This window comes from Canis lupus, chromosome 3 (genome assembly GCF_011100685.1).
Source record: "Canis lupus familiaris isolate Mischka breed German Shepherd chromosome 3, alternate assembly UU_Cfam_GSD_1.0, whole genome shotgun sequence".
NCBI lineage: Eukaryota > Metazoa > Chordata > Mammalia > Carnivora > Canidae > Canis > Canis lupus.
This window is the reverse complement of record NC_049224.1, coordinates 29,156,285-29,171,578: the sequence shown is the minus strand read 5'-3', so window position 1 is coordinate 29,171,578 and position 15,294 is coordinate 29,156,285. Positions and strand designations below refer to the sequence as shown.

Here is a 15,294-nt window from a genome sequence, read left to right as displayed (position 1 = left end):
AGTATTTACTATTCATTTAATTTTATGCCTGACCTTCCTTGTGTGAGGGACTGGTTTTTGTCTAATCATTTGCAATAAAGATCTTTAAGTGGATTTCAAAACATGTTTTTTTGAAAAAGATTTTATTTATGTATTTATTTATTTTAGAGAGAGAAAGAGTGCATGTGCACCAGAGGAGGGGCAGAGGGGGAAAGAATCTCAAGCAGGCTCCCTGCCAAGCGCAGAGCCCCACAATAGGGCTCGACCTCACCACACCAAGATGGTAATCTGAGTGGGAACCAAGAGCTGGAGGCTTAACCAATTGAGCCACCAAGGTGCCCCTCAAAATATAATTTTCATATTCTAAGGGGGTCTTTTTTTTTTTAGGATTTTATTTATTTATTCTTAAGAGAGAAAGAGAGAGAGAGAGAGAGAGAGAGAGGCACAGAGACACAGGCAGAGGGGAGAAGCAGGCTCCCTGCAAGGAGCTCAATGGGGGACTCGATCTGCCAAAGGCAGATGCCCAACTGCTGAGCCACCCAGGCCTTCCTTCCAAGGGGGGGGTCTTAATATAAGTTCAGAAATCTAAAAAGAAAAAAGTACTTTTGTTATACTACTTGAAAAGCTTCCAAATCAGATTTTAAATTTGGATTTAAATCCCCACATAAACTACAAACTAAATATTAAAAAACTAAAAATATGGTCCAGTTTGGAATTTTGAGGTGTGCAAGCAAGGCTCATTCTGTCTTTCATGATCTTGTGTCACTGACATAGATAAAAGAAAATATAATAAAATGATAATAATATTTACAGTAGAGTATTATAGGACCTTCATGCACTCGTCCTGAAGTAACTCACAGTGGAAAAAAAAAAAAAAAACAAAGCAAATAATAGGTACAAAATATAAAATTTTATGTTGCAATGAATATAAACAAATAACAGAGGATACTTAAGAAACAAATAATAAAGGACACTTGGGAAAGTACTATTTCTGGTTATCCAAGGAGGAACTTCTAATGATGTGGGGTAGGGGGAGTCAGCTGGGAGTTAAACTTTTTTTGAGCTTTTACATTTGAGCTTATTCTTCATTTGACTTTTATAACATTCCTAATAGCTGAATATTAATAGAAAAAACAATCACAAGTAATGGACTATGATTATAGTCCTTCACCCATTTACTACACTTCATATAAAATGTCAATAGTTAAGTATTATTCACTGGCCTCATTAAGAGGTCTGACACTGAACACCACCCCTAGGATGATGTTCATCATCCTCATATGCTTCTCCATTGTAATGGTGCCATCTTTCCTGATTTGGATTAAAGTTCACCAGTTTTTTCAATTTTGAGTAATAAAATTTGCTAGTTATTCCTTTAGCAATATTTTCTAAATTTTCTGGAATAAAGCAAAATTCTTAGAAAGATACCAAAATATATCTAATCTTTTTAATTCTCTAAACACTGATCTCTTTTGCAAGTTTTGTAAACGCCATAGTTAACATAATACATATGTGTCATAATTTATTATACTTTAAAGGCATAATTAACTGAAAATATTTTCCATTAGTGTTACAAATCCACACCAACAGAGAAACAGCAAACCACAGAGAAACAGCAATTTCAAAATCTGGTCACTTTCAGTAATTAGACAAATACATGAGAGGAAATTATAAAACGAAGAGCAATAGAAAAGGATAGACATAATAAGGAAAAATTTACGAAATGACAATCATTAGGGGAGTGATAAATCAACTTAAATTACTTAATAATATAAGAATGGCATTAACACGATTTTTAAATATGTAGTATGGTGTTTTCCAAACTACTCCATGGTATACAAGTAAGCTTAAAAAATATTGCTTGCTGGGACATCTGGGTGGCTTGGTCGGTTAAGTGTCTGACTCTTGATTTTGGCTCAGGTCATCCTCTCTGGCTTGTGAGACTGAGCCAGGCATGGGGCTCTGTGATGGGCAAGAAGACTGCTTAAGATTCTTTTCTTCTCTCCCTTTACTCCTCTCCCAAAACAAAAAAACAAAGAATGTGTATTTTTGTATTGTTGAATGGCGTATTCTATAAATGTCAATTAGACCCGGCAATTTGATGGTGTCAATTTTTTATATGTTTGTTGGTTTTCTACTTGTTCTATTTACAAAGAGAAGAGTGCCAATGTGCGTACTTTCTAAAAAACAAACACTGTGTGCCAAGTTTTAAACATTTAAGATTTGTATTTGCATATTAAAAGATCCTAAGAAGTCCGGTAGTAGGGAAGTCAGTTTAACTTTTTTCAATGAAAAGCTTACTTGAGGCAAAAAGGACTTTTCCCCACCCAGTAATCTCCAGAACAGTTGCCCTTCAACAGAAGTTTGAGACGTACATTGTAGGCATCTGTAAACTACACAAGTTTGTATACAACATATTTAAACATACTATTCATAAAATTCTAAATAGAATAAAAGTTTTGGGTATATCAAGAATTTAGAGACCTTGAGATTAAAAATTTTAGCTTAATTTGTCCTTATTTTGTAGTTTTTCTTACTGTAAGATTTTTATAGTAATAACTAAACTTGTTCTTGGGGCCATCTAATAACTAAAAGTCTAATACAAAGCTAAGGATACAGGATGATAGGCCAATGTAATTAATGATAGTAAGAAACTGTAATAGGTTGATATTAAGAAAAACATTGTCATGGATATTTTCAAACAAAAAAATCTAGAGAAAATAGCATAATAAATCCCATGCATTCTTCACTGAGCCTTAATGATTAGTATTTTGGCAGCCTAATATCAGGTATTTCCTGCTACTTATTTGCGTACTTATTAGTATTTTCAGACATATCAAATTTGAGTTTTGAAGTTAAAGTCTGTGATTTCTACCCCACCTCCCCATTTTACCAACCATATCAAAAAATTAACTCAAAATGGATCAAAGATCTAAAAGGCTAAGATTATAAAGCTTTTGCAAGAAAACAGGGTAAATCTTTTTTTTACAACTAAATCTTGATGACTGTGAATTTTTATGACACCAAAACTGTAAGAAAAAAAGAAATAAATTGACTTCTGTCAAAATTAAAAACTTTTGTGCTTCAAAGGACACTATCAGGAAAGTGAAAAATACAACAGAATGAAAATATTTGAAAACCATATATTGGATAAGAAACTTGTATCCAGAATCTATAAAAAACTTAATAATTCAATAAAAAACCAACCCAACTAAAAATGGCTAAAGGGAATCTGAACAGACATTTATCCAAATATATACAAATGCCTAACAAACACATGAAAAGATGCTCAACTTCATTAGTTATCAGGGAAATGTACAAAACGACAGTAGGATATCACTTCATACTCATTAGAATGACTATAATGAAAAAATCAGGGAAAAAAAGTCAGATAATAATAAGTGTTGCTGACAAGGATGTAGAAAAATTGAAACCATCCAACACTGCTGGTAGGAATGCAAATTGGTACAGTTGCTTTTGAAGTTTGGCGACTCCTTAAAAAGTTCAACACAGTTACCACATATACCAGTAATTACATTCCTTAGTGTACACTCAAGAGAAATGAAAACATACGGCCACATAAAAACTTGTACATGAATGTTCATAGCATTATGAATAGGCAAAATGTGTAAACAACTCAAAAGCCCATCAACTGATGGAACAAATACAATATGATATACCCATACAACAGAATAATATTTAGCAATAAAAGAAATGAAGTACTGATTTATGCTACAACATGGATGAACCTTGAAAACATTACACTAAGTGAAAGGAGCCAGACAGAAAACACCACATATTATGACTATTTATAGGATATATCTGGAATAGGCAAATCTACAGAGATGCAAGTCTCTAGTCCTGGTTGACCAGACTAGAAAAGCCGAGGAAAGAACTGCAAGGATAATAAAGGTTTGAGGTTTCTTTTTGGGGGTGAACTGTTCTAAAAATGATTGTGGTAACAGCTGTACAACTCTATGACTATACTAAATGGATTATATACTTTACATAGGTGATTTGTACGGTATGTCAATTATATCTCAAAAAGCATTAACAACAACAACAACAAAGCAGCTTGTAACCACAAAGTCAGCCACAAGTACTGTACTTACTGGATATATTCACACTTGGGACTTATGACAGTTGAAGATTGTGAACATCATGTATAAGAAATGAGCATTTGACACAGTTTTAAAAACTGCTTTAAAAGTAGTTTTCAGGGCAGCCCGGGTGGCTCAGCGGATAAGCGCTGCCTTCAGCACAGGGCCTGATCCCGGAGACCTGGGATCAAGTCCCATGTAGGGCTCCCTGCATGGAGTCTGCTTCTCCCTCTGCCTGTGTCTCTGCCTCTCTCTGTGTGTCTCTCATGAATAAATAAATAAAATCTTTTAAAAATAATAAAATAAAAAGTAGTTTTCATTATTAAGATAAAAATATCCTCTAAGATTTAAGATTTCAAAATAAACTCATTAATGGGGATCCCTGGGTGGCGCAGCGGTTTGGCGCCTGCCTTTGGCCCAGGGCGCGATCCTGGAGACCCGGGATCGAATCCCACATCGGGCTCCTGATGCATGGAGCCTGCTTCTCCCTCTGCCTGTGTCTCTGCGCCTCTCTCTCTCTGTGACTATCATAAATAAATTTAAAAAAAATTAAAAAAAAAACTCATTAATGCATATCACTATAGATAATTCTCTAAGAGTTCCTTTTAAACAGAAACTTGCTGGGACACAGATGGCAAATATTGCCAGCATGCTTAAACGAGTCCTAAAAATGCTTTTGATTCACAATGTTAAAAAGAATAAACAAAAACAGATTTGTTACCACATTAAACAACTAGGAAACTTAATTTAACTTATATATTAAGTCTGGATTTCTCTTGAATGTTTTTTGTAGGAGAACACTGGGGTTTCTTTCCCTCTACTGGATGGAGCTAAGTAGTGGCTACTACTTTTTTCAGATGAGGCAACCCTATTCACTTTTTCCAATTCACACAACTTCCTGTTTCCAAACATTCAGGCCTTACACTTGGTCCTTGGAAGCCAATAAGTTTGGAATCTTTGCTGGAGTAACTTGCATATCATCAATGCAACAGTGTTATCGTTGTTTTTTTATTATCTTTTTATCATCATGATTATTATTCAGAATATCAAGGATACTCAGAAACCACTGGGATTAGTAGTGACATTTTCACTATTCCTTTCTTTTAAAACCGTCTTATTTGAGAGAGAGCAAGCATGCATTCATGTGGGGGTGGGAGGAGGAGAAGCAGCTTTCCCTGGGGGAAGTGCTTGATCCCAGGACCCTGAGATCGTGACCTGAGCTGAAGGCAGAAGCTTAACTGACAGACCCACCCAGGAGCCCCTACATTTTCACTATTCCTAAAACCCAGGAGGTTATTACTAAACTCTCCTAGTAAATGAAAGTAGCTGAGATTGATAGGCTAACCGGAAGAAGCTCATTCAATTAACATCCTGTAATTCAAAGTCTTAGAAAAGGATTGGCAAACTATGGCCAATGAACAAAATCTTGCCTGCCACTTGTTTTGTATATTTGAGAGCTACAAATGAGTTTTGTGATTTAAAAAATATTTTTAATATGAAATTCCGTATTTTCAAATGGTTAACAAAAGTTAAAATATTTTGTGACATGTAAAAATCATATGGAATTGAAATTTTTGTGTCCAGCCACACTTGTTCATCTATATACCATCCCTGACTATTTTCATGCAATGACAGCGGAGATGAGTAGTTGTGATAGAACTGTATGGCCCACCTAGCCTAAAATATATACTAGAGCAGCCAGGTGGCTCAGTGATTTAGCGCTGCCTTCAGCCCAGGGCCTGATCCTGGAGACCCAGGATCGAGTCCCGCATTGGGCTCCCTGCATGGAGCCTGCTTCTCCCTCTGACTGTGTCTCTCTCTCTCTGTGTCATGAATAAATGAATAAAATCTTTAAAAAATATATATGTATTTATATATAAATTTTATATATAAATAATATATATATTATATATAAATAATATATATAAACATATATAAATTGTTCCTTTACAAAACAGGTTGCTGAATCCTGACTTAGAAGACCTCTACTTAATTCTATCCAACTTCTCTTAACTACCAAAGTGTTTGTCACATTACAATGAAGCCAGTTTACGTTAGATCTTCCGTTCTTTAAAGAGAGGATTAGGTGAAACTCGTGACCTTTATACATAGTAGGCACAGACTGATTTAGCAGCAAAATATAATCTCCACTGACATGAAATTATAAACTTGATATATTCTACTTAATGTGAAGAGTCATGTTTCACTAAAGAAATATGTTTTTGATTATAAAGTACTTCTCCAGATGATATGAAAACATATTTCTGTTCTAAAATCTAAAAAATCTGAAATTCAGAAATACATATTGGCCCAGTGGTTTCATATATGGGATTACGGACCTGTATTAACATTTTGAATATTTTCCGCTAGTCCTTTTCTTTAAACACATGTGTAAAAATTTATGTGTGTGTATATGCAAACAATTGGGATAATGTATGATTTTCTTTCTTTTTTATCATAGTTGACATATATTATTATATTACTTTCAGGTATACAAATATAATGATTCAACAAGTTTATACTTTATGCTATGCTCAATGTATCATTTTCAATATTACTAAGCATTCTTTGAAAAATATAGCTGCTAGTGGTTGCAAAGCATTTCACAGTGCCAGTATGAGAGCTTAATAAAGTATTACCTAATTGGACATTTAGCCCATTCCCATATTATAAATAATACTGTAATGAACATCCCTATTCATAAAGTTTATGGATGTGTAATATTTTACTACATAATATTTACTATCTACAGCTCCTACTGATTATTAAATTTATCTTTTCCTTTCCTGTGCCATTTTCCATATTTTTCTCTTTTTGGTTTTATATCTCTTTAAGGTTTGATATGTTTATTGACACTTAAAGAGTGAAATCTGGCATTCTGTCTTCTGTGACTAAAATGAAATACCAAATTGGCTACAATAGGATAGACTGACTTAATATTTATATTTCATTTATTACTAATAATAATGAATGGCAAAGTGGCTTATCACATCAGTAGGAAAAGGAGTATTCATCAGTAAATGATCACTGGCTTATTGGAAAAAGAATTGCTCTAATTTCTTATCAGACACTATATTTTACAGAAAAAAAGTAGGATAAGAATTTTTTTTTTAAAGAATAAAACTTCCCAAAGCTGGAAAAGAAACAATAATCTTAATTTAAAGAGCCTCCTAAGTACCAAACAGAATCAATGAAAAAAACCCACATCTATGTACATTGATAAAAATTCCCAGAGATCCATGAAAAAGAAAGCTTTTAAAGAGAAAATAAGTCACCCATAAAAGGAAAAAGAAAAAAAGAGATTGACATTATATTTTACACTAGATAACAGAAGACAATGGAGCAATCCCTTTAAAGTTCTAAGAGAAAATGATTAATGACTCGGATTTATAATTTTAATAGTGAGGGATACATTCACTAACTCACCCAGTAATCATTCACTGAGGGGCTACTATGTGCCAGGCGTGATTTTTTATTTATTTTTATTTATTTTTAAAGATTTTATTTATTTATTCATGACAGACACACAGAGAGGGAGCGAGAGAGGCAGAGACACAGGCAGAGGGAGAGGCTCCATGCAGGGGGCCGGACATGGGACTTGATCCTGGGTCTCCAGGATCCAGCCCTGGGCTGAAGGTGGCGCTAAACCTGCTGAGCCACCCGGGCTGCCCAGGCATGATTTTATATATCAAGGATATAACAGTGAACAAAACTACAAAAATCTTTACCATATAGCACTTTTTAGTGGGGAAACAATAAATAAATAAATAAGCAAAACATACAGTATGTTTGAATGTGATAAAAGTACTTTAAGAGAAGAAGCAGTAAAGAAAGATTGGGAATATATGGGATTTGCTATTTATTTATTTATTTATTTGCAATTTAAAATACAATGGTCAGGGAAGGCCTTTTTGAGAAGAGGTTATGGGAGTTAAGATTTGAAGGAGACAATAAGTCATACGGATAACTGATGAAATAAGTCATAGTCATTAGTTCTAGAAAAAAAAATTCAGGAAGTTTATCTGCAATTCCTCCTTTCTGAGAAATTTACTTAAGAATGTACTCCAGCAAACTGAAGATAAAAATCAAGAAAAAAAAATCATGGTCAAATAAATGTAATGGGGATCCCTGGGTGGCTGAGCGGTTTAGCGCCTGCCTTCAGCCCAGGGCGTGATCCTGGAGACCCGGGATCCAGTCCCACGTCGGGCTCCCTGCATGGAGCCTGCTTCTCCCTCTGCCTGTGTCTCTGCCCCCCTTTCTCTCTGTGTGTCTCTCATGAATAAATAAAATCTTAAAAAAAAAACATGTAATGGTCTAATGAAGAAAAAAAAAATCCCAGGATTAAAACTATCCTGTAGGCCTGGCCTAAAATCTTAGTGTGGAATCTTGTAAGAGTATCTTTAAGAAGAAGAATGGAATAGATTCTAAGGAACAAATACAATGAGTTGAAGATAGAAGAGAAGTCATGTGGCTTTTTCCCCCATTCTCAATTAAAAGAAAAAAAAAAAGAAGACAACTGGAAACTCCAGGAAAAGCACTCTTCCCCACCCCCTCTAGTTATGGTTGTAATATGAAGCAATTATGAAAAGGAAAATTCATTTAACTTAGTTTTGCAAGAATAATCTCCTTTGGGCAGCACAGGATCCACTGGGAAAAAAAACAAAACAATAATCCTTTGCTATACACCATATTTAAGACAATATATAATCTATTTATTCATTTTCAACCTTTACAATAGAACTATGAGCAAAATACATCTTTCCCCATTTGTCTGATTTGTGTTTTTAATGTCTGTTTAAAAGCTAAGGTATGCCTACCTATTTTTTTTTTTCTCATAAAAACCATGATATAAGTGATGGCTAAGATGACCTCTGGCCAGCCAATAAAATTTTAGCATTTTATAAAAGTTTTATCAACACCTGTTTAGCCAATTTCCTGTATTAAATCCCTGTTTGATTGAAATCCCTAGCATGATTTCCTTTTTCCTGATTGGTACCATTCTCCTCTACTGACCTAGCTATTAACAACCTCTTCTGTCTCTGAACAAACAAACTGTGCGAGAGATAAGGAAGAAAATAAACTTTTATCAAGGGCCCAAATACTTATAGTCCTATTTCAGTATCATTCCCATTCTATAGTCACTTGTTAATTATCCCTCCCTACAATGTTTTTAAAAGTCTTTATATTTAAATAGAACTGACCCAGAACCAATATTTCAGAAATGAATACAAGCTACATATTATTTCATGAAACTTTTATCAAAAAATAATAATAATAAAATCATGCTGAAAACAGCAATGCTTATAAAAAGTTAGGTTGGAGAAATGACTTTTAATGTTTTAGCACTTCCAATGGCAATCATCAAGCCTGCTTCCCCCAAAACTAGCCCTATGATAAAGTTCAACAGTTACAACTCAAAAAGAGACAGTTACAATATTGGCATCCCATATAATATACAAGAGATTTAGACAAAAGCTTGAATCATTTAAGTTAAAATTAAATATGATAATAAAAGCAGTTAACATATAGTGATCATTTACTATGGGCCAAATACTATGTCAAAGCATGCTACATGCATCATGGCACTAAATCCTCAAAAACAACCCTATAAAATAGGTACCCTTATTATTCCCATTTTAGTAATAACTAAACTGAAGTTCATGGAGCTTGTCCAAGTTCTCATAGCTATACAGTGCCAAAGAACTGCTTCATTCCATAGTTATTCTTAGCTACAAGTGATACACTTATTTTTAAAAGTAATTCTTAAACATTTGAATACATTTTAAAAATAGGCTCAAATGCAACAGGCATTATTGGTTGCCTATCCAACAGCCACTTCATACCTGCCAACAGAATTTTATGATCATACAAGCAGCCATGTCCTTCAAAGGAAGAAGCCACTTGCCAAATGGTAGCTTAGGCATGTATATGTGACTCATATACAAAGCTTATGGCCAAAGCTACATAAGAGCTATTCACTGATGGGTTCTGAAAAGGTTGCTAAATTTGTAAATGCAATATAAGTAGATATAATCCTGTTTTCTTCCCTAGACATCATCATCTGTGATGGCAGGTCCATGGGATCATGTGAGGATCCAGCCTAAAAGGACAGGTCATTGTGAGATATCAGAGAACTTGAATTTTGTGATCATTATCAATCTACTCAATTAACCAACTCTGAAAGCACCCTACCTCTAGATTTCTTATTGTATGAGATGATGAACATCCTTACTGTTTAACCCACAAATAGCCTGATTTTCTGTTACTCTGAAGCTAACAGTCATTAACAGCAGAAGGTTGTTCTGCAATTATGAAATAACGCTTTCTTACTTGGACTAATTCATTCTGAACTAATAAATCACTCAGAAATTGAGATACCTCATTTTTTTCTTCCCATATACAAATAAGCATGAAAAAAGTAAAAAGGAAATTACCAATTACTCAATTTTATGTTTTTTACTGTTTTAACAAATACTCCACACTAATTTTGTGCAAAAGTCTCTATTTCACACTTAAGACTAAACCTGTGTAAAACTTTGGATTTGGGGCTTTTGAAGACTAAGGGTACAGATACCAGCACAGAGAAGAAATACAAAAGTATATTGGGACAAAAACACCAAGAAGATGCAAGGAATTAAAAATCTACTTATTTGGGAAAATGCAAATGGACAGCAAATTAGAGGCTTAGCCCCTGAATTAAGAATTCACACTACTTCCTTAGTAAGAAAGAACTATAGACTGACATCAGAATCTGATGATTTAATACTTATGGTCTATATAGAAAGTGTATGTACTAAAAATACGGTTGAGTTTTAGTGATTCTCCACTAATTCTTTCGTGGTCACTGTAAAGTCAAGTCAGATTTCCCCAAATTTCAATTAAAAATTATAGCCAAAATTTTGGGGAATAGCAAAACTAAGGAAGAACTTGCTATAGTACTATCTTATAATAAACAAAAATGTGCTACACTCAAACATACATCAAATGAGATAGAGCTTTTTCTTAACAAAATACTTTTTCTCACTCCTTCTGTCCCAACTCCACTCATTCTTCAAAATTAAACTCAAATGTCCTTGTCTTTTGGAAGGACCACACTAATCTCTTCCCTGCCACTCCCAAGCTGCTACTGTAAATACTTCCTACAGATCTTGATAGCATATAGGATTTATCAAAATAGGTTAAAAATTTTTGTCTAGTTCTGGAGCTCCTGGGTGGCTCAGGTGGTTAAGCATCTGCCTTCAGTTGAGGTCATGATCCAAGGGTCTTGGGATTGAGCCCCACAGTGGGCTTCCTGCTTAGTGGGGAGTCTACCTCTCCTCTCTATGGCCTCTCTCCTCCACTTGTTCTCTCTCAATAAAATCATAAAACAAAATTTTTGTCCAGTTCTACACTTGATAGTGGATGCTCAATGATTGAAAAGGTGTCTCCTCCTCTCAGCACCTATCAGAGTATGTGCCTCACAGATATGTTTACAGAGTGAACTCACAATTATCCTGAGAAGTAAGCAGGGCAAATGGGAAACTGTGATTCACAGAGATGAAATGACTCACCTCATGTCAGTTGGCCAAGCAATGGTGAATGAGGATTTGAAATTATGACTTCTAACTTCAAGTGTCAATACTAACACATCATATTGCCTTATGTTTGAAGGAAATAAAGCAATTTTCAAAATTTAAATTTCTTTTATCTGTTCCCAAAGTAAAACCATTCTATGGTTAAAAATCTGAATAGTACAAAAGAGTTCAAAATGAAAACCAACCTGCCACCCACACCCTACCCCACTGGCTCAGTTCCCTTTACTGGAAGGAACAAGTTATCAACTTCTTGTGTATCTAAATGAAAGAAAGTAAATGTGTGATTTACCGTATTTGTTACCTTATCATCTTCCCAGTACTCTTCAATTAATTACCTATACTGGAGATATTTCAAGTTATAATCACTGCTCAAATGGAATACATGCTTTAGTAATTTTAATAAATACGACAGGACATTCTATAAACAGCTAAGATGATACATGACAAATACAAAACCAGTATCACGGGCAGCCTGGGTGGCTCAGCAGTTTAGTGCCGCCTTCAGCCCAGGGCCTGATCCTAGAGACCTGGGATCTAGTCCCACGTTGGGCTCCCTGCATGGAGCCTGCTTCTCCCTCTGCCTGTGTCTCCACCTCTCTCTCTCTCCTGTGTATTCTCATGAATAAATAAAATCTTAAAAAAAAAAAACAAAACCTATTTTCTTTGCAATATTATGAATCTCAGGGTCTAATACATGTATCAGGAATTAATAATTAAAAAACCAAAAATGTAAAATTAATTATTTCACTAAAGCTCTAAACTGTCCCTTAGAGATTTTTGCGATACCAGTTAGATTGAAAAATATATATTAATGAAAGGGCTAAAAACAGTGAATAGCCTCTGCTTGAGTTTGTATTAAAAAGTAACAGTACCTCACACAGCTGCTTCATCTCATACAAAAACCTCTTGACAGTTTTAATTACCACCTAAAAATCACAAATCTCTCTGTACACTTGATTTTTTACCTTCTGTCCAGACCCTTATTTCTGTCTTAATAACATCTCTATTTAGACATCCTACCAGCAGCCAACTGAACTAGGTTGAAAAGTGAGCTCACCATCCCACTCTAAAATGATACCCTTTTTCCCAACCTCAGAATCATACAAGTACTAGATAAAGTAGCTTTGGCTTGCAAGCTCAATATAGGCCAAAGAGTGTGACGCAGCTACAAACCAAACCAAACCAAACCAAACCAAACCAAACCAAACCAAACCAAACCCAGCCAATTCAATCTTAGATGCATTAAAAGAAGAAAACTGAAAACATGTTAGCTAAACAGTATGGTATTGGAAGAATGAAATCTGAACTATTATTATTCACAATTTACTTTAAATTTGTTAAACATAACTTAGATCTAAAAGGGATTTGAGAGATGCCTGGGTGGCTCAGCGGTTGAGAGTCTGCCTTCAGCTCAGGGCGTGATCCCAGGGGACAGGATGGAGTCCCACATGGGGCTCCTTGTGGGGAGCCTGCTTCTCCCTCTGCCTATGTCTCAGCCTCTCTATCTCTCATGAATAAATAAAATCTTTAAAAAATAAATAAAAGGGATTTGAGGCAGCATCTAAGGAAGACCCTGACAGTATTATGAACAGAGCAATTTCCAACACCATCATTCTGTTCTGTGAAACAGTTCAGTTTGCCTAGAACATTAGAAAAATGATGAAGTATATATATGGTTAGTCCAAATTAATTTACCAAAACTAAAATGAGCATTTAATGAAAATAATTTTAGTTGATTCATGACTGTCACTTCTCATAAATAAGTTAACATCAGGCTATCTGAATTTTACCAAATTATAAAATAAGCCCAATTTAATGATATTTTACTATAGTAATTATTCTTGGTGATCCATGAACTCGAGTTATTCTTGGAATTACTGAGGAGAACATTTGGGAGCTAACTATGGGATTCTTTAGTCGATCTTAAGGATAGAGAAAAACTCATGGCTTTGGGGTTAAAGAACATTATACAAAGGTACTTTTGATATACAACGTATTTTTTCATTTTGTTGTACACTAAGATATATTCATTAGGTCAAAATGGTTCAAGAAGAAACAAAGCTTTCTTACTGATATTGAAGACTTGTTTAAGGCCCTTTATCACAGAAGAATGACAAAATAGTCATTAACTGATCATTTTCATTCAGAAAAATATAAGAGCTGAAAATAATTTTCATACTGTATTCCTATCTAAAGGTATACATATACAGTAATTTGGTACATGCTCAGGGGCCTATTTAAAATATGTATTTATTTTGTACTTTACCATGTTTAAATCTTTTTTTTCCATTCAAGCAAAATTTTTAAGTATTTAACTGATTAAATATTTGGTAATGATACTTGATATAGAGCTGAATGTGACACAATTTTAACATCTAGTAAATCTAGTTTTAAAAGTCAGTATAGTAAAATTTTTTGCATTATTCTAGGATTAGTGATTCCCAATGACTCTTGATGACCTACAAATCTTTGTCTATGTTTCATTAATTACAGTCTATAGTTTTTAAAATGTTTGTATACTTCTAATATTTCACCCTTTTATTATTCAATTGTTTACTCAGAGTAAAATAGTCGTTTTACAGCCTAACTTTCTGAGTTTGTCAGTAATGTTACATTTTGGGGTACCAGGGAGTGGCCTGGGCAGTTAAGCATCTGATTCTTGATTTCTGCTAAGGTCATGATCTCAGGATTATGAGACTGAGCCCCACTTTGGGCTCCATGCTGGGCATAGAGCCTTGCGTAAGATTCTCTCCCTCTACTCCTCCACCCTCCCTCTCTAAAATACATACATACATACATACAAAATGTTGGATTTTCACAACTGGAGGCCCACTACGTTTAGTTAGCTCTTGCCCCAAGAACAATCCATTAGCATGTAAAAACAAATCCTCTAACTCTATCTCACCAAACCAGAAAAATACACAATGGATTTTATGGCATTTTAAGAGCACCACAATGTTTTGCAAATTGTTGTTCTCTACAGTCTTCCTGTACTATTTCAGATGAATTATTCCATAGAATCTTTCAGGATCCTGATTCTGTGGATAGGCTACCATGATTACATATGGACATACCTCTAACAAACACCTTTCTCTGGTCAACCTTAAAACCCAGGTAATAAATGCAGCACTTAGGGTTAAATAAAAACATGGGGCAGGACACCTGGCTGGCTCAGTCTGTGTAGCATGTGATCTTGACCTTGGGTTTGTAAGTTCCAGTCCCATGTTGGGTGTAGAGATTACTTAAAAATAAAATCTTAAAAAAAAGACATGGGAGCTGGCTCAAGCTTGTTTATATGTAGAGGTCAAATCTATCTTCTAATTCACCATGTAAATATAACCGAACTGCCAATTTTCAAATGTGGTAACAATTGTTTTCTCTCACAGAAAACAAAGGCATGCTCTTCCAAGAGATGTTAAAAGATAAAGATTTTTATGAATAAAGCATAGGAAATACTGCATACTGTAGTCCACTCTTAAAGATTCACAGAGTGAAAGCTTTTGAATAATCCTATGAGGAAACTTGTTAAACTTTATCTCAGTCCCTCTCAAATTAAATCGAGCACAGAACACTTTTTCAACTCACTCACTCACTCTTGCATGATCTTGCAAACCATATTCTATACAATACCTACTTGGAAT

General features: G+C 34.6%; 1 protein-coding gene across 1 annotated transcript in view; it reads right to left on the bottom strand.

The window, feature by feature from the left end:
• The window catches only part of TBCA (tubulin folding cofactor A), a 75,690-nt gene that overhangs the window by 20,678 nt on the left and 39,718 nt on the right, over positions 1–15,294 (bottom strand). The window lies entirely within an intron of this gene.